This window comes from Sciurus carolinensis, unplaced genomic scaffold (genome assembly GCF_902686445.1).
Source record: "Sciurus carolinensis unplaced genomic scaffold, mSciCar1.2, whole genome shotgun sequence".
NCBI lineage: Eukaryota > Metazoa > Chordata > Mammalia > Rodentia > Sciuridae > Sciurus > Sciurus carolinensis.
Window position 1 is genome coordinate 1,390,506 of NW_025920153.1, and position 20,378 is coordinate 1,410,883.

The 20,378-nt window shown below is 46.1% G+C and overlaps 1 long non-coding RNA gene across 2 annotated transcripts; it reads left to right on the forward strand.

Moving 5' to 3' along the window:
- The first annotated feature begins 1,446 nt into the window (after positions 1-1,446).
- On the forward strand, positions 1,447-9,796 carry LOC124974543 (uncharacterized). 2 transcript variants are annotated; one of them, XR_007106791.1, is made up of 6 exons: positions 1,447-1,521; positions 2,423-2,525; positions 2,622-2,687; positions 3,413-3,482; positions 8,979-9,168; positions 9,630-9,796. It is a non-coding gene; the product is annotated as an uncharacterized LOC124974543 (long non-coding RNA). The 2 variants fall into 2 exon arrangements; XR_007106792.1 differs by lacking the exon at positions 1,447-1,521 and adding an exon at positions 1,681-1,832.
- The last annotated feature ends 10,582 nt before the right edge of the window (positions 9,797-20,378 follow it).

Consider the following 20,378-nt stretch of genomic DNA (forward strand, 5'->3'; position numbering starts at 1 on the left):
GCCATCTTAGAAATCAGGCCAGGGTGCAGCTCTGAGGCCCTCAGAGCCCGCCCCTGACAGAAAGCCACAGCACTGGGGCAGCAGCAGCTCCAGGGAACAAAGCCATGACCACCCTGTGCCATCCCCACAAGCCAAGCCAGGCAGAAACACCTCAACAGAGCTGCACTTCCCAGGACCCTGTGGTCAGGAAGAAGGATAGATCAGTCTCTTTTCCTGCCATGATGCCCTGCCACAGAGACTACCAAGCAGTGGAGAGCAGCCACCATCACCAAGATCAGGGTCAAGCCCAACTCAGGCCATGGGAGAGGGAGATAGACAGAGTCCTTACAGTTTGCTTGCCCTCATCACCCAGGCCCACCCAAGCCAGATGTTAAGCCACATTTGTCACTGACCTTTGGGATGCAGGACCCTTCTGCCACCCAGCTGTTTCTTGGAGAAGTCCTTGCTCACTGAGAGAGATGGACCCTCCTGGTTAACCACAGTACAATGTGTCAGAGGTTTCATTTTTGCCTAAACCATAGCATTTTGTTCACTTACAAATCAAACCAAATACTTAAAAGGAAATCTTCCTCAGTCCAAATTGCAGCCAAACCTAGAGGTATGAACAGAGTACTGGAAAAGAAAAAACATAAAATTTAGGCTATTTTCTAAGGCACATTGGCATCTCTACTGTTGAAGCCTGAATGCATTTAAGGTCCTTCATTCCACTGTCACTGTTTTTCCCTGAGTGTATTCCAGTTCTGTGGGTCCCTCATCTGGTTGATGCAGGAAAAGTTTCAGTCCTTCCCATTGGCACTACACCCCAGAATCCTTCACAACCTTCTTTCATCCATTCTGCTGCTTAGGAAGTTGGGCAGGACAGAGCTGCATCTCCCTTTCATGTTATGTCCAAGATTAGGAGACATAAACAGCATCCTCTGAGGCAGAGATGACTCAGCTGCAGGGTCCTGGCATCTGGTTTGGAGCACTATGTTCATCTTCCCTGGCCTTGAACTGAAGCAGTTTCTTGAGAACATGCTCCTGTCTTCCAGAACTCACTTCCAATTGGAAATATAAAACCCACATATATAAACCAGTGTCCACATTTTCATTGTGGCTTGTGGGGGCTGCTCAGGCATCAAGTTGGCATTGCCCACTGTGCTGGTCAAGCTGGGTGACCAGGAAGGTAGGGTGAAAGGGAAGTAAATGAGAAAAGACTGAAGTCAAGGGGACTCTGTAGACACCATATGGGAAAATCCCTGTGCCTAGGAGGGAATTCAAAGCTCTCTTTGAGCTGGGAAGTATTTGTCAGAATTAAACCCTGTGCTGGAGAACAAGAGCATGTTATCTGGAGGACTCATATGACCCAGAGTGATTGTGGAGGTCATGGGAAATGTCCATGCAGTACCAGCTTATGTCATGTGGGACTGACATCCTTAGTCACAGCTTTCTTCCCCGAAGCCTGCAAGTACCCCCCCAAGGGACACACTGAATGCAGGAACATCTGCTGAGTCCAGGAGCCTGGGAGCCAGATTTCACTAGGTGAGTGAATTTTGACTGCCTCTGTAGACCCTTTGGACTGGTTTAGGGCACCACCCCATGAGCTATCAGTGAATCTTCAGTGATGGCAACTCCCTAGAAGGATCTTTCCTTGTATCTTACCTCAATTCAGGACCCCAGGTCAATGCAGGATCCCTAGTCTGGAAGAAATGAATGTGCTGAGGTGGAATGGTGCCCAAGCTCCATGACTCACCTGATTGGCAGATCTGGGAAGCCTGGGTGGTGGTGTTTGCTGCAGCAGCCTCACCCACAGAGTCTCACCAAGAAGAATGTTGCAGCATGGGCTGAGTCAGGTGCTAGCAGATGGGGGGTCAGCACAAGTGCCCAGGCTATGTGTCAGCAGTCTGACCGGTAAACTGAGGACTGTGAAATGCAGCTTAGAAAACTCTCAGCTGTGTGCCTGGTTGTGGAGCCAGGGATGAGCAGGCAGCTGAGGTATTTGCCTCCACTGTAAATTCTGACCTGAACTGAAAGCTTCTGGACATGCATCATGGATCCAGGCCCACATTCCAGGTTTAGAACTGCCCACATGGTACTTCTCCCAATCAGGTCTGAAATACTGACCTGGCAGTGAGACTGGAGGCACATCCAACCCATGCAGTCTGCAGTCAGGACTGTCCCTACCCATTACAACAATGGGTGAGGGTGACCCAGTCACCATGAGCATTTTACACTAGACTTAGCCCTGAGATAGTGGATTCCTGGAAATCTGGAAGAGGCCCACACACCTCTCTTCCATTGCCTTCCTGCCTGGTCTCTTCAGGCTCCATAGTCACAGTCTGGCCCACACAGTGGTGCCTAACTTGACTTGAATACAGATATATACACACTTCTTATTTCATCTTATCATTGATGGCTCTTTCCTTCATTGTCCTCTCTTTAGCCAGAAGAAACAGATGCTGGCCATCTGAATGAGGCTGGTCCTGATGATAAATACAGGCCCATGAGTACACTTCCCTCCATCCTCCTGGCTATGGAGAGAGCAGGTGGGAATGCCCAGAATATCCATAATCCCAGGAACCCAGGGAGCCCTCACTTTGTCCCTCCTACCTGCTCACCTGCAGCCCTTTCTTTACACAAAGACCTTGTCAGAGGAAGTGAGATCCAGCCTCCTGCTGTGGACTACAGCCTCAAGCCTGGTCACTAAGGTAAGTTCTCTCTTTACCTGTCCTTTCTGTGGACAATATCCAGGCTCCGTTTGCTTTATTAGGTATCAGATAGATCCTGGGCTCTGAGTAAAGATATTGGGTATGTCTTCTTTCTTATTTGGAAAATGGGGAACTGCCTGCCCCTAGATGTTGGAAGGAGAGCCCCAGGGCAGAAACTGGGACACTGCAGTTGTTTACTGCTGTCATATCTGGCCCCTGTGTGGGCCAAGAGGAAGGGTTCCTGAGGCCCAGGTCTGCACGGCTTGGTTCTGTTCACCAAGACCCATGTCAGGGCTCCAGGTGAGGAACAGTGATAGAAAGAGCATTGGGTCTGACTAACATAGACTAAATCCCAGTGTGTGAAACTCAAGCTGCAGGGCCTGTGTAGCCACATCCCTCCACAGTGTGCTACCAGTCTGCCCAGGAGTAGTGGGGAGTGTTACCAGTGATAAGCTCCACTTCAGAGACATCCTCCTGATTTACTTCATAATATCTTAAGCATGGGAAGAAAAACCTGTGGACAGAACATGTGTCCCATTTTGGATCCAGGACATATGGTTACAATTAAAATAGGAAAAACATATTTGGGAACATGAAGAACAGTGTGAGACTGCCTCAGTTTCCCCATGTGAAGCTGAGGAGGCCATGAATTTCCTCCATGATCATGCTGTGTGTCTGCACTTGTGTGTTTGCTCTTTGTTGTCACTGAGTTCCTTCTGTTCCAGCAAAGTCAGTCCCCCTGGATCCATGTGGCAGCGTCATTGGCCAGCTATCCTCCCAGTTTCCCAGAGCCATGTGAGCATCCATGTTTGGAGGGTTGGGGTAAGAGAGAGACAACTGGACTCTTTCTGATCTGGGGGTCAGCAGGGTTGGACAGGAACCACTGCTGCTGTTGGCTCATAGGCCTCCTGAGGCTGGGTACCATGGTCGGTGAAGGGGAACAGTTCCATCCTGGATTAGATCTTACTCTGGGGATGGCATAAAGCTGAGGCCAGCTGGAGGTCAGAGCATGCACCTAAGATTCTTCATCCTTTCACAGCAGCTGCACTGAGGTCTCCAGCTCCTCTCTGAACCTGTGCCCCACCACACAGAGCACCACCAGCCTGCACCCAGGACACAGTGAGGGAATACTCATCCTTGCTGTGAGCTCCCTAGGGCCCACTCCCTGCTCCCAGTGGTTCTCTTGCCTTGCCTTTACCCAGGCTTCCTTCCTCCCTTGGGAGAGACTCTGGCTGAAATTTTATCCTGAGCACAGGGTCCCATCATTAGCTGTGGGGAAGGCATTCTTCCCAGGGAAGTCTCAAAGACTCCTGACTGTGGTGCAGGTGGCAGACCACTGCCTTCACAGGGGGATGTTGGAAGCAGGGAGGCACAGGGTGCAGTCCACAGTATGTGTTGAACACAGGCAGGTCATGTCCTGTAATCCTGGCTTACAGGGCACAGCTACCCAGCACCTGGTCACAGAATATGGGCTCCACCTGTATCATTCCATGGGACTGGAGGAGAATATTAGGGGGTCATTAGAGGAGTCCAGGCTGCTCCAGTGTGACCACACACTCCAGCCACAGGTAGGAGTGTCTAGAGACCTGATTTAGAACTGCCACAAAATCCCTAGAGACAATGCCCACAGACAACCTGCTGCCTTTCTGTCTTTAAGGTGGCAGGCAAGAAGCAGATGTGAGACCTCAGTTACATACATGTGTCACCATGGGTAGGTCACTACACCTCTCTGAACCAAGCTATCCATGTTTTAAACTGTAGACAATGCTCCTGCAGAGTCACACTGGGAGCCTTGTGGATGGGCAGTGCTTGTACCACTGTGTTCGCTGACTGCATTTTTTCTTGTGATAGCAGAGCCCAGGGACAGCAGCCTAACATTAACCCTAACCCTAACCCTCCTCTCTGTGGCACCAGCAGCCCAGTCCCTGAGAAGAGCCATGTTAGTGTTGATTGTGTAGCTCTGGATTTTCAGCTAAGCTCCCAGAGAGCCCTCCACAAAGTGCCTGGGGGGAAATGGTTTCAGGAAATCAGCTTTCCACCTCACTCCCTTCAACTCAGCCATGGAAACTTGAACCTACTTTAGCTGGTGAATCCCTCAGGGCACAGGGTGCCTCTCTCTGCACAGCCTGACATGACTGCAGAAGCCCAACTAGCTCTGGGTTATGGAATCAGGAACAGTTGGAGCCCAAGGCTTCTGCATCTTGGTCTGAGAAGCACTCACTGTGGGGCAGGTTTTCAGATACAAGGGCCTAGAGAAGAGTCCAGCCAGTCTCAACTGGAGGATGGAGCTGTGTCTTGCAGAGTTGAGGACTCTCTAGGGGACCCACATAAAACCTGTGGCCCACACTCCTTGTCTCCTCCCTGAGGATGAGTGGTGGAGAGACAGGCTTGGGCTCATTTCCACATCTGGGGAGTACAAACAGTTCCTACACCCTGAACTTCCTCCTGGTGGATGATAGGGGTATACATGGGGGTAAGGTTCATACAAACACCCAGGAAATAGCCTGGGTTGCCATAGCAGGGACCTCAGGTGATGCAAAGGGCCTGTCACCTCCAAGATGGGGACAGTGTGCTGGAGGTCAGGCAGAATCCCATGCTCAGAAGAAGAGGGCTCCTGAGGAAGTTAGGCCACCTCCTGTCCCTTTCAGCTTGGACTGCCTTGTTTCTCTCCTCCATAACTGGCTAGTGACTCAGCCACTTTCTCCTCAGACATCCAGGTAATCTGTTGCCTCTGAAGAGGACAACTATGTTGAGGTGGACTGAGAGAAGACCCAGGACTTTAAGTGTACCATGCAGGAGTGGGCAGCCATGGGACAGTACCCAGACTCTACCAAGGGCAGCAAGCCATGACCCAGTCCAGAGTTAATACTCTGACCTGCTCCTTTGCCTTCCACCCACCTTCTGCCCACTCAGCATCAACTCCAGGGTCTTGAGCCCTTGAATGTGAGGTGAGGGCTGACTCAGGTGCTTCCTTTGTCACCCAGGACCCCTATGACACAGTTCTTCCTTGACCTCTCAAGACAGCTGTGATTTCTATTAGCAAAACCAAACCTCTACCATAATAAGGACAGGTGTTTACCAAACTGCACCCTCAACCACCATCCTCCTAGCCTGAATATTGAGAAAGAACAAGTCTCAGTCTTTTCTGTCAAGCCAGAAAAATCTTCATGTTAACCCCTCACTTCCTGACTTCCCTTTTCCTACAATAGATGCCTTTCTACATCTGTACTTCTCAACCTTCCCTTCTTCAGTATGTTTTCATGACCAAAAATGTGTGGTCACTCTGACCAGTGGGCAGCAGACAAGTACTACTTGCATCAGGGATAAAGAGACCAGCAGATGACCTTCTCAGTATGCTTGCTTTCAGTTTTGATTGCCATGTACCCTTCTGTATGCAAAAGTAAAGTTCTTACCCTGCTGACTTAGCTGATTAGTCTGAGTGTTTTTGTTTGTTTGTTTGTTTGTTTTTTGTTTGTTTTTTTACCTTCTTTGGTGAACAGGACCCACACATCAGATATTTCCAACATGGTTCTAGACTCTGGGCCAGGCTATACACCCAATTTCTCTCTGCATCGGCCCTCTTTTCTCAGCCTTCAGTACAAATAGGATAAAATTTTCCTCTGGCTTTCAAACAAGGACCTGCAGACCACATCAGCATGAAATTTTTAACCCAGATGTTAGTTAGGACATGCAGGGCTGCCCATGGATGGAACAGTTTACAATGGAGCTGGAGGTAAAAGGACAGTATCCCAGAAGGGCAGGAGCAGCTGACACCCACAAAGTTTCTTTCAATCCAAAGGCATGGCAACTGCAGTAGCATCACAAGGCAGCAAGAGGATAGTCAGGAGATAAGAACAGCCATGGCACATAGCTCAGAGCAAAGCTCCATAGGTTGGTACAGACCTTTGGAATTGCCTATCTTCTGCCCCTGGGGGGCTGTTCTTTTCCCAGACCTTTGGGCCCCCAACCCATCTGTAGCATCAAATTGCCAGCATCGTGGGATGTGGGAGGGAGCATGTGGATGGAGCTGATGCAGTGCTGGGGACCAGGGACAGCAGAGCATGTTGGGCAGGCAGTGCAGCAAAGGCCTCCTGCTGGGCTGTGAGACAGGTGAGGCCACACAGCAGATTCAGGAACACTGCCACAGGGCTGGTGGAAGCTGAGCATGGTGCAGGGTGGAGCAGAGGGAAGGAGTGACAAGTACAGGGAGCCATGTGTGTGTGGCAGTGGGGCCAGAGATCAGGCACAGCTGTGGTCAGGAATTGGGTTCACCCCAGGGTGTGGACCAGTGCTTCTCATCTCATCTCACCTCCATTGAGCCCATCATTCCAGGTGCCACAATGGACTTGGTCCACCTCTCCTTCTTGCAAGGTCATTCAACTTCAGGCCTCATATGAGGCTCTTCCTCTCAACTTATGAGGGAATCTTCTTTTTTCTCGCTGATTTTCTGACCAACATGTTGCAGATGTGTCCAGATACTGATGCTCTCTATCCCCCACTGATGCTCCTGGCCCCAAGGTGCCACGAATATCCACCTGTTCTCAGCATGTCAGGAAGGGAAGGAAACTAGTCTCAGCTCCTGAATAGAATCAAGTGGGTTGTGTTTTTCTGGTGACTTATCACATTGGCCAGGAGCATGCAGGGAATGGTAGACCATTACAAATACTACCCAGAAAGTTCTGCCGACCTTATCAGAGGGACTGAAAATGGCATCCACACTCACTGGTTACCATTGTGGGTGAGATTTAGTGGTGATGGTGCCATATGTGGCTCACAAATGCTCAAAAGGGTATTACATCAGGGAAGGGACTCAATTGAACCAATCTGACTCCATCTTAGGGAAGAGCCTCCATCTCATTCAGGCCCCCAACCCCCAAAAGAACAAAACAGCCTACTCCCAGACCAATCATAGTGCAGGAGTAAAATCCCTACAAGCTCAAAATTCCTTTTCTGAGATCATTCCCACACCCTGATGTATCCCCAACAAGGACAGGTACACCCCACATACCCCTTACCTAATCCGGAAATGCTAAAAATAACCCCCCCCCGCCTATGGTCCCCAACTCCCTGCTTGTGGATTTTTCCAATAAAAAAGAAACCCTTGTAATGGTCAGGGCCATTCCTCCTCTGCCCGCTGAGTCAGTGCATTGGATGATGGTCCAAACTCGAGTCTGCTAATAAATGAACATTTTGCACTTGCATTGGACTCTGGCTCCCTAGTGGACTTTGGGGAACTCATCAACTTGGGCATTTCATCTGGGGACTCATCTGGAATCCCCCTCTGTTGGGACTAATGACACGTTAACTAACTCAGGCTGACTCCTTACTCCCTGGCGAGTGAGCAAGATCAAGGCCTCAAAGGCAGTTTCAATAGTTAATGACGATAAATCGGACCACCGTCAGGGATTGGTTAGCAACAGTTCTGCGAACGTGATCAGCTCGTACTTGCCATATAGTCCTATGGGACTCTTGCCTGCGTGAACACCCCATGCCTTGCTGACCTTTAAACTGATTGGTTCCCGCCTAGTCCCTTCCCTACATAAAGGCTGTGTGATTTCCTCAATAAATGAGTTCCTTCTGTGACTGGTCTCCCTGATGCGTCTGATTGTCCTCCGTCAGGAGGGCTGGGAGCAGGCAGTCAGTCGGCCCTACCTATCCTGGTCTGAACTTGTTGGGGAGTGTCCCCTTCCCTTGTCGCTGGTGGAGAAGAGCAAGGGGGCTTAAGACCCTGACACCCCTTGACCCCACGGACCCTAGCCCAGAGGATTCTCAAGCAGTTGGTAAATGTTTTAAGTGTATTTCTTTATTTTCATTTCCTGGGCACCCATTTGTGATCTGTAATCTGTGTGACAGTAAATGGTGAGAGTGTACGTGCTGGGCAACCAGCTTCACAGGAGACTGGAAGACGTTCCAGTCCCCAAAGGTGAGGATGGAGAGCCTCACATTTGTTTGAGTAAGGACGGAGGGCCTCACATCTGTTTAACTGAGGATGATGAGCCTCAACTTTGGTCTTTTCTGTCATACTGCTGGTTGCTCCTGTGTGGCCGCCCCAAGCTGTCATTTTGGATTTTGTTCATTTTTACATCTAAGAGAGGCAAATTTGCTGCCTGTTTTCTAAGTGTCATCTGTTGTCTTGTTATTAGTATCTGTGTGTGTGACCGTGATGGACACTATGGGACAGTCAGCCTCTTCTCCATTGAACTTAATAATATCTCATTATAAGGATGTGGAAACCAGAGCACATAACCTTTCTCTTGTGGTTAAAAAGTCTAAACTCATTATCTTTTGCAGGACAGAATGGCCAACTCTTAATTTTGGGTGGCCTCCAGAAGGCACCTTCGACCTGATCATCATCAAGGACACTGAAGACATCATTGTCAAGCCTCGCACAGGTCACCCAAACCAAGTGCCTTACATTGTGGTTTGGCGGAACCTCATTGAAAACGCTCCTCCCTGGCTTAAACCTTTCTTACCTCAACAGGTTAGGGTCCTGGCAGTCACCAAGACAGACTCCTCTGCCAGAACCCCTTCTGTTCCTAAGCCTGAAGTTTTCCAAGGAGGCACTCCAGAGGAAAACATCTTTGTCCTTCCCCTTATGCTTCTAGACACTTATTGCCACCAGCAGCCTCCTTTGCCCCCCTAAAACCCTCTCCCACAGTTCCATCAAAAAATACCAGATGGGGGCCAGCCCTCAGGACCCACAGTCATAGGGGCGAAACTCCCAAGAGAGGGTCAACAATCCTCCCTCTCTGGGCAGTAGGACCACCCAACCAAAATGGTAACCAACCATACCACTATTGGCCATTTGCCACTAGTGATCTTTATAATTTGAAGGCTCAAAATGTGCCATTTTCTGAAGACCCCAAACAGTTGATTAACCTTTTTGAAACTGCCCTTTTCACTCACCAGTTCACCTGGGATGATTGTCAGCAACTCTTACAGGTTCTCTTCACCACAGAAGAAAGGGACCGCATCCAAATGGAGGCCCGGAAGCTAGTCCCAGGACTTACTGGAGAGCCAAGTACCAATCAGACTCTCATCAATGCAGATTCCCCCTTGACCCACCCCAACTGGGATTATAATATGGTGGAAGGTAAGGAGAGCTTCCTGGTGTATTGCTGGACTCCGTTGGTGGGTCTCAAGGTGGCTGCATGTCGGCCCACAAATTTGAGTAAGGTGTATCATATAGAGTGTAGACCTGAAGAAAGTCCAGCTGCCTTTCTAAAAAGATTGCAGGAAGCTTTTAGGAGATAAACTCATTTTGATCCAGATTCACCAGACAGTGTAGTGGCAGTAACCTTAGCTTTCATTAATCAGTCAGCTCCACACATTAAAAAGAAGCTGCAGAAATTGGAACGTTGGGAGAAAAGAATATAAGGAATCTAGTTGTAGTGGCAGAAAAAGTGTTTAATGGAAGGGACAGTGTAGAGGAAAAAGAAATCAAAAAGGAGTGGCAGAGGAATCAACACCTCGCCAGCATCCTGCTAGCTGCAACCTCAGAGCCAGGTGAACGCCAGCAGCAGCTGCGACACCTGGTGGCCAAAGAAGAAGATGAGAAGCAAGTTAAAGGTAATAAAGCCCCCAATGTGCTTACTGTAAAGAGGAAGGTCATTGGGGCTAAAGAGTGTCCCCAGAAGGCAGGACGTAGTGGAACCAAAGTGTTCAGTACCTGAGATGTGGACAGTGACTGGGGGATGGGGCTTCTTAGTCCTTCTCCCCAAGCCCAGGGTAACCTTAAAAGTGGAGGGGAAACCAATTGACTTTATGATTGACACTGAGCTCAAAACTCGGTTCTGCTCCGGGCTAATGGACGTATAATGAGCAAAACAACCTGGGTTCAAGGAGCCACAGGAGTCAAGCCTTATTTATGGACTACCCAAAGGACTGTGGACCTAGGAACAGGATGAGTAGCCCATTCATTTCTTGTGATCCCAGACTGCCCACCCCTTGTTGGGATGAGATTTGCTAACAAAAATAAAAGCCCAAATTCTCTTCTCAGAGGGGGGGGCCCAACTGCTTGATGGCAAAGGGGAACCTCTCCACGTACTTGTAACTAGCAGTCTTACTGAAGAGTATAGGATGCACCAAGCAGGTCTGGAACTAGACACCCAATGGGAAAATTGGCTCCAAAATTTCCCTCAGCATGGGCCAAAACAGGGGGCATGTGTCTGGCTAAAAGCTGTCCCCCAGTATTTGTGGAACTCAAATCAGGGTCAAACCCAGTTAAGGTTCATCAGTATCCCATGCCCCTTCAAGCAAAAGAGAGGATCACACCCCTTATCCAGAGGTTGCTGAGTTTGGTAGTCCTCAGGCCCACACATTCAGCCTGGAACACTCCCCTACTCCCAATCAAAAAGCCGCATGCCCAGGACTATCTCCCAGTATAAGATTTATGGGAAGTTAACAAAAGAGTAATGGACATACACCCTATGGTGCCAAATTCATATACCCTGCTTAGCACACTTCCCCCCAATCACAAGTGGTACACAGTACTAGATCTAAAGGATGTTTTCTTCAATCTGCCACTAGCCCCAAAAATCCAGGACTACTTTGCCTTTGAATGGCATGACCCAGAGATAGCAGTCAGTGGACAATTGACCTGAACAAGGCTCCTGCAAGGCTTCAAAAATTCATCCACCATCTTTGATGGAGCCCTCTATGAAGACCTGGGTGAGTACCATACCAGTAACCCAGAAATAAGCCTGTTGCAGTATGTTGATGACCTTTTAATCACAGCAGCAAGTCAAGATGCCTGTCAGGAAGGGACAGAACAACTCCTAAAACTCCTGAAAGATTTGGGATACTGCACCTCCGCTAAGAAGGCCCAGCTGTGCAAGCCACAGGTAACATATCTTGGATACATCTTAAAGGAGGGGCAGTGCTGGCTCTCTGATGCACAAAAAGAGACTGTCTTAAAGATTTCTACTCCTACTAACACCAGACAGGTGAGAGAATTTCTAGGATCAGCAAGCATTTGTAGACTATGGATCCCAGGGTTTGTGGAAATAGCTAAACCCCTATATGAAGCCACCAAGGAAGGTCAGTTCCAGTGAACACTAGACCATCAAAAGGCCTTTGAGGGGCTCCAACAGAGTTTGCTATCAGTCCTTGCCCTAGGGCTCCCAGACATAATTAAACCCTCTGTCTGTATGTGGATAAAAGCCAGGGCATTGCAAAGGGGGTCCTAACTCAAACAATACATCCCTGGTGATGGCCGGTGGCCTATTTATCAAAAAAATTGGATCCCATTGCAGCAGACTGACTGCCCTGTCTCTGGATCATAGTGGCAGCAGCACTGTTGGTCAAAGATGCCAACAAACTGATACTAGGACAGAATCTAACCATAATAACCCCACATGCCCTTGAAGGTGTGCTCAACCACCCGACTGATGGCTGAGCAATGCCAGAATGACTCATTACCAGGCTTTGCTATTAAACCCTCCTAAAGTTACATTTTAAGTACCAACAGCTCTGAATCCTGCCAATCTGCTGCCTGACCTGGTTTTAGAGGCACCACTACACAACTGTGCTGAGATCCTGACACATGTCCACAGTGTACAGTCGGACCTACAGGACACCCTTTTGCCCAGCGCTGATGCAACCCAGTATACTGATGGAAGCTTCATCCAGGATGGAAACAGGTATGCTGGAGCCACCAAAACAACAGAGACAGAGGTAATATGGGCAGAATCCCTATGATCTGGGACTTCTGCACAAAAGGCAAAATTAATTGCCCTGACTAAAGCCCTAGAACTGGGCCAAGGACAAAATGTCAATGTATATATGGACAATAGCTACACCTTCGCTACCGCTCATATGCATGGAGCCATCTACAGGGAGTGAGGCTTATTGACTGCCAAGGGGAAAACAATAAAAATAAAGATAAAGTCTTAGGTTTACTGAAAGCTCTATGGATGCCCACCAAACTGGCTATTATCCACTGCTCTAGACATCAAAAAGGAACTGGGCCCATCCCCAGGGGCAACAACCTGGCAGACAAAACTGCCTGGTGAGTAGCTCTTCAAACTGACTCAGTGTTGCTGACCCAAGCACTAGTAGATCCAGAAGCACCCAGTGTGCCTGAACATCAGATTACTCTCAAGAGGACAGCCTGGATCAAAGCCTTTCCTATGGCTCAGAACCTCAATGGATGGTGGAGATCAGGCAATCACAAATTAATTTTACCTGAAAAGATAGGAAATAGACTTAAAAAAATACACCGCTCTTTTCACATGGGAGTGAGGAGGATGCAAGACTTAATTAGACATTCCAAAGTAAAAATTAAGGACAGCCAACAGAAAATCAATAACATCATCTCCAACCATAAGGCATGCCAGCTTACTAATGCAGGGACAAATCTGAAAAATGCACAGTATGGTTCAGAGGCAAAAATCCTGGGGTCTATTGGGAAGTGGATTTCACTGAGGTAACACCTGGCAGATATGGTTATAAGTATTTACTAGTGTTTATAGATACCTTTTCAGGATGGACTGAAGCATTCCCCACCAAGCACAGGTGGTTGCCAAGAAGCTTCTAGAAGACATCTTACCCAGATACGGTTTTCCCACTTGATGGGGTCAGACAACAAGCATTCATATCACAGGTGAATCAGAACCTAGCCAAGTTCCTGAGGTGTGATTGCAACTGCATTGTGCCTATAGACCCGAGTTCAGGACAAGTAGAAAGGATGAACAGAACCCTTAAAGAGACCTTAAATAAATTAACCATAGAGACCAGCACAAACTGGGTGACTCTCCTCCCCTTTGCTTTATATAGAGTAAGAAACTCCCCATACAAGATGGGATTGACCCCTTATGAAATCATGTTTGGGACACCACCTCCCATTATTCCCAACTTTCAGTCAAATCTAATTGCAGAAATGGATGACTGAGATCTTCTGGACACCATGCAAAATGGGTACACAAAGAAATTTGGCCTACCTAAACTCAGGGCACTCTATGAGTCTAGAAATACTCCTGAACACCATAGGTTTTTCCCACGTGATTAGGTCTACATCAAGAGACACCGACAAGGATCCCTGGAACCAAGGTGGAAGGAACCCTATGTTATCCTACTTGTCACACCCACCACCATCAAGGTGGATGGAACAGCCACCTGGATCCACTATACCCACGCCAGGTTTATGGACCCCTTTGCACTTGAGGAAAGCCACAAAGGTGAAAAATGGATGGTATCCAGAAACCCTGAGAATCCTCTCAAGTTGCACTTAAAATGTTTCAGGCAGTAACCCTTTGCTTCCTAACTGTAAGTACTGTGCTGGCTCAAGGGAACCCCCACCTCCCTTGGAACCAAACCTGGATGATCATCAACATGGAAACTGGTGAAGAAGCCAATGTCACCTCCTCGACTTAGTTCCCCAAGGAACTTGGTTCCCTGACTTCCATGTGGACTTATGTGACCTTCAGGGGGAAGCATGGGATCCCCTCAGACCAGAAACCCTTCCTGGGATATGGAGGTAAGACCCTCCAGGGGTCATAGCAATACCAGAAGCCTAAGGTTCTATGTCTGCTTTGTTCACTCATAAGACAGAAAGCAAATTGCCAAGTGTGGAGGTCCTGAAAGTACCTACTGTAAAGTATGGGGGTGTGAATCTACTGGGTGGATCACATGGGCTAACCCAATCACTGGAGTCCTGATCTCAGTGGAAAGGGGTGGAAACATGCAAGAAGTGGGATGAGGTTATTGCCAGCAGGACAGTAAAAGGGCAAATTGTGGGCCATGCTATATCAAAGACCAATCAGGTTATTCTGCATTTCCATTAGCTACCCCAGGGGGATGCTGCAACTGTTAACCATAAAGTTTATCCCCACAGGAAAGAAGGCAAACTGGGAGGCTGGAAAAACCTGGGTACGATGCTGGACTAATTTTCACTATCAAGCTAGTCCAGAGACCCCTGAGCAAAACAGCACTGGGTCTCAACCAGGTACTTAACCCAAGCAGATAATCTGTTCAGCAAACTAGCACCTCAAAACCATGCCTAATGCATTTTTCAACCACATTTTTTGGCACCAAGACCTCGCCACCAGAATCTGTCACTTTTCAAGCACAGACCCTCAAAGATCCCCTCTTAACTCTTCGGAAACAATCCTACTTAGTCCTAAACATCTCTAAACCCAATATGACTAAATTCTGTTGACTGTGCTATGATACAGCCCCACCTTACTATGAAGGCATAGCAACTCTAGGAAACTACACCCCTTCCCCCAGCTCTGCTGAATGTCGCTGGCAATCAAAAGGTACCCTAACCTTAAAACAAGTCACTGGAAAAGGACTCTCTAAAGGTCATATCCCTGAATCTCACCATTCCTTATGCAAACAAACTGTGCCACTGGGCAACTCAAGTCAATACCTAATTCCCCAGCAGGATGCTTGGTGGGACTGTTCTACAGGCCTCACACCATGTGCCCACACAAAGGTGATCAATAACTCCCAGGGTTTTTGCATTCTCATTCGGCTAGTTCCCAGGCTGTTGTATCATTCAGATGAGGATTTCTATCGATGACTAAGAGGGGACCCCCAGCAGTCCAACAGGGAATCTCTTACAGCCCTAACCCTAAGTATGGTTCTGGATGTGGGACTCATAGGAGCCAGAACAGGAACAGCTTCCTTAATAAATCAAAACCAACATTACTCTAGTTTAAGAGCAGCTATTGATCTAGATATTGAGAGACTAGAAAACTACATTTCCCACTTTCAAGAGTCCCTCATTTCCCTAGATGAAGTAGTGATGCAAAACAGGAGGGGGTTAGATTTGATTTTCCAAAGCAAGGAGGATTATGCGCAGCCCTAGGTGAAGAATGTTGCTTTTATTTTGACCATTTGGTAGTGGTTAAAGAATCTATGGCTAAAGTTAGAGAAGGACTAGCAAAATGAAGGAAGGAATGGGAGGCACGACAGGGCTGGTTTGAATCATGGTTTAATTCCTCCCCTTGGTTGACCACCTTGATTTCTACCTTACTGGGGCTGCTTATATTTTTACTCTTGCTCCTAACCTTGGGACCATGCATTCTGAACAGAATAGTGCAGTTCATGAAAGAATGGCTGGGGGCCATTCAAATGATGGTTTTGCATTCTCACTATCAACCCCTAGACTCAGAGACTATAGACCTTACTGGATTCCCATGATTGGTCCTCTTAGGTTACAGTCTGAGGGGGAAATGAGGGGACTCAATTGAACCAACCTGACTCCATCTTAGGGAAGAGCCTCCATCTCATTTGGGCCCCCAAAACTCCAAAGAACAAAACAACCCACTCCCAGACCAATCATAGTACAAGAGGAAAGTCCCTATGAACTCAGAAGTTCCTGTTCTGAGATCATGCCCACCCCCTGACCTATCCCCAACAAGGTCAGGTACACCCCACAGACCCTTACCCAATCCTGAAATGCTAAGGCATGAAACCTCCCGCTTGTGGTCCCCAACTCACTGCTTGTGGTTTTCTCCTATAAAAAAGGAACGCTTGTAATGGTCGGGGCCGCTCCTTCTCTGCCCGATGCATCAGTGTGTTGGATGATGGTCCAGACTCAAGTATGCTAATAAATGGTTCTTTTGCCCTCCTATTGGACTCTGGCTCCCTGGTGGTCTTTGGGGGACTCTTCAACTTGGGCATTTTATTACCCTTTTGTAATACAATGACAGTTAAATTTATCATGACTTGGAAAGGAAACAATTTTTAGCTTCCTGCTGAGCAATCAAGCTTTGTATTAATTGATCCAAATGTAAAACAGAAAATGCTCATTGGATACAGACAGGGTTTTTTTTCCCTTGAAGCACCACAACATTTTTAAGCTCTTTCAGCCAGCACATTCAAATATCAGTTCAGTCATATTACACAAAAGAGTCAAACAATAGAGCACTGGTAGTTAGGAAAACTTATATGTGGGCTCCACGTGGGACAGGAAGTTGATCAAATTCACAAAGTCACAATAAAATCCTTTGTGAAACATTTTAGAAAAACTCTTCCAATGCACTGTTCTACTGGGAATGTTCTTCCTATAACAGTGATAATCTTTCAATTTAAACTGTTTATTCTGTTGTGGGAAAGTACTTACGTTTCCTCCTTATTCATCCAAATTCAAACCAACTTCTTCTTATTGAGAACACAATGAGCAAGTGCAACTTGCAACTGTTTGCTGATCTTGCTCCTCTTCAGATTTTCTAATCTCTCTCCAGGCAACATATCCACCAATCTTTATGAAGAGTACACAAACTACATCAGGAAGACAGCTCGTGAAGCTACAAGCACTAACACCTGGGATAAAATTTTTATCATGCAGAGGATGTGTTCCACAAAGAGTCATTGGAATCCATTAGTGTATCATTTTCAGAACAGACCCTTCAATGGCAGTGGCCATTTGGAATGTACTGCTTCTTACTACTGGTTCAAAGGCAGTGATTGGATACCTTTCAATACCTTTGTGTTAAGCACATTTTCTTTGTTTTCCTTCATCCAAATACAAACTATCATATACTCCTAGAAAACACAGTGAGTACATTGTTTTGAAGGAAAATGTTGGAACTCCTCCTCCTCAGCCCTTCTAATCTGTTTAGAGACAGTACATTAGAGATTTATTTAAACAGATCTCTAATCTGCTTAGAGATTAGTACATTCAGACAATATTTCCCTGATACTACACAAACGGGTAAACAGAAAGTTCTGGTAGGGACAGAAACCATTCTCTGAGATGAAACTCTGACTCAAACAATGATCAAATATACAGATATCTTTGAAATCCATTTTTGAACACTTTTGAGAAACTCTAACACAAATTTTCTGCTGAGAATTATTTCCAACTTCAAATGAATCACTTTTAAATGAAGAATTTCTTCTATTGCAAAAAATACCTATGAGGTAAAGTGGGAACATGCATAGGATATGTTCCCCAAAGAGTCATTTGAATCCAGTATTAAAATATTCTCAGCAATCAGTCTTGAACTTCAATTGCCCTTTTGAAATGCAGTCCATTTACCACTGGAACAAAGGGAGTGAGTGGATACCTTTCATTTCCATGCTGTTCCTCACTTTTACTTTGTGATGAGTCATCCAAATACAACAATTATATATTCCTAGAGAACACAGTGAGTATGTGTACATTGAAGGAAATTGCTGGAACTCCCCCACCTCAGCATGTCTATGCTAATTTGACACATCACTTTAAAACAATATTTCCATGATAATCAAAAACTGGACTAATAAAAAGTTAACAGAGATTGGAGCTGCATCTTCTTATATAAATGTGTGACAATTCATCCATATAGAAAATGTAAGCTTGGGGGCAGGACTAGTGGCCAAATAAAATTGCAGAGAAAGCTGCCAAAGCAAGCTTTATTGGAATTTGTCTCTTAAGCATAATTCTCAGACCCCTGCAATAGAGGTCAGGGTAGGGAGCCAGAGAAAATAGCACATGGTTCTGGGTGCCTGGGAATTTTACAAGCTGGAATTGGTGGGGGACTATGCTGAGTGATAGGTTGAGTTAAGGGTCAGTGGAGATTTCCTGCCCCTGTTTGATTTGTCACCATGTGGTGTGCTGCCTTTTGCATCAGTGGCTCCTCTCTTCCTCATATAGTCGCTCAAATTCAACCTAACAGAAACTATCATGTACTCATAAAGAACCCTTTGAGGGTGTAAGTTGAAGCAACATGCTAGAACTGCTCCTCCTCAAGACTTCTAGACTATTTTAGACAGCACATGGCTGCACAGGTGTCACCTTTTTCTCAACAGAATCAACTTGCTAGATATGCTCCTCCTCAGTTCATTTAATCTCTTACCATTCAGCACATTCAAACCTATTTTCAGTTGTATTACCCCAACTACTCTGAGATTACTTATACATGGAAGCAATGGTATCAGGGAGCCACCTGGGACTGTAAGGATGATTAAAATCACAGTCTCATGGTAATCCATTCGTGAAGAATTTTAAGAAAATATTTCCACTGCAGTTTTCTGCTGGAAATGGGCTCCAGAATTCAACATTAAAGTAAAACTTTAAGCATTTTTTTTTGTACCTGGACAGCAGTTATACTTCCTGATTATTCATTCAAATGCAAATGAACACAGTCTCATTGAGATCCGAGTGAGTATGGACCTCTAGGTTAAATTTTTGGTGACCTTCCTCCCCTACACACCTCAAGCACTTTTAGACTACTCATTTAATTCCCTGTTTCTGACAATATACAAAGTGGTGAAAAAATAATACTCTTGAAACTTCAAGTATCAGCCACTGGGATCAACATTGAATGAGGGAGAGGAACTTTATTTGAAAGAATTATTGAAATCCTCTAGAAAATATTTTCAACCATCGCTATTCAACTGCAGTGGCATGTTTGAAATATATCTCCAGTGAATAGTGGTGAGCAAAACTTTGAATAAGAACCTTTTCTCTCCTTGCTGGAAAACACTTATGCTTTGTGACAATTCATCCAAACAGAAACTGTTATATACTTGGAAAGAACACTTTGAGGGTGTAGATTGAAGCAACATGCCACAGGTGCTCCACCTCAGGACTTCTGTGGTCTTTTGAGACAGCACATTCAAACCAAAGTTCCATGCAAATACACAAACTGGACTAAAAGGAAATTTCCCCTTGAAAGGAATCCATTGCCTGGGAGGAAAGATGGACTGTAAGGATTATCAAATGCAAAAGATCTTCCTAAAATCCTTTTGAGAATCCTTTTTCAGGAATTCTATTAACAGCAGTTGTGTGCTGGGAATGAACTCCTGGTTTCAAATGATACCTTTGAAAGCTTTTTTTTTTTTTTTTCCAGCTGGAAATATGTAAATGTTCAACTGGGAAGATGCACAGGATCAGTTCCCAAAGAGTCTTTGAAATCCAGTAGTGATATATTTTCAGCAATCACTCTTCAACTGCAGTTGCCTTTCTGGAATTCAATGATGGTTAAAAATTTATGATGTCTTCAAAAGGAAACAGTTTTTAACTTTCTGGTGAGCAATGAAGCTTTTCTTCATTGATTCAAGTGGAAAATACAAGGTACTCATTAGGTACAGTGAGGTTCTCTACCTTGTGGCACCCCAGCATTTGTAATCTCTTTTCAGGCAGTACATTCAACTATCAGTTCAGTCCTATTACACAAAATAGTCAAATAAGAGAGCACTGGTATTTAGAAGCACTTACATGTGGGCTCCAAGTGGGACTGGAAGGATGTTCAAATTCACAAAGTCACTTTGAAATCCATTTGTGAAACATTTTAGGAAAACTTCTCCATGGCACTTTTCTGCTGGGAATGTGCTTCTGGTTACAGTGAAAATCTTTGAATATAAACTGTGAATTCTGTTGCTGGAAAGCACTTACATTTCCTCCTTATTCATCCAAATTCAAAACAACTTGTTCTTATTCAGAACAGAATGCACAACTGCAACTTGCTGTGTTTGCTGACCTTGCTCCTCCTCAGTCTTTCTAAACTCTCTTCAGCCTACATATCCACCAATCTTCATGAAGAGTACACAAACTACATCAAGAAGACAGCTCATGCATCTACAAGCACTAACACCTGGGATAAAATTGGTATCAGGCAGAGCATATGCTTCACAAAGAGTCTTTGGAATCCATAATTGTATCATTTTCAGAATTCACTATTCAAATGGCAGTGTCCATTTTGGAATGTACTGCTTCCTACTACTTGTTCCAAGGCAGTGATTGGATATCTTTCAATA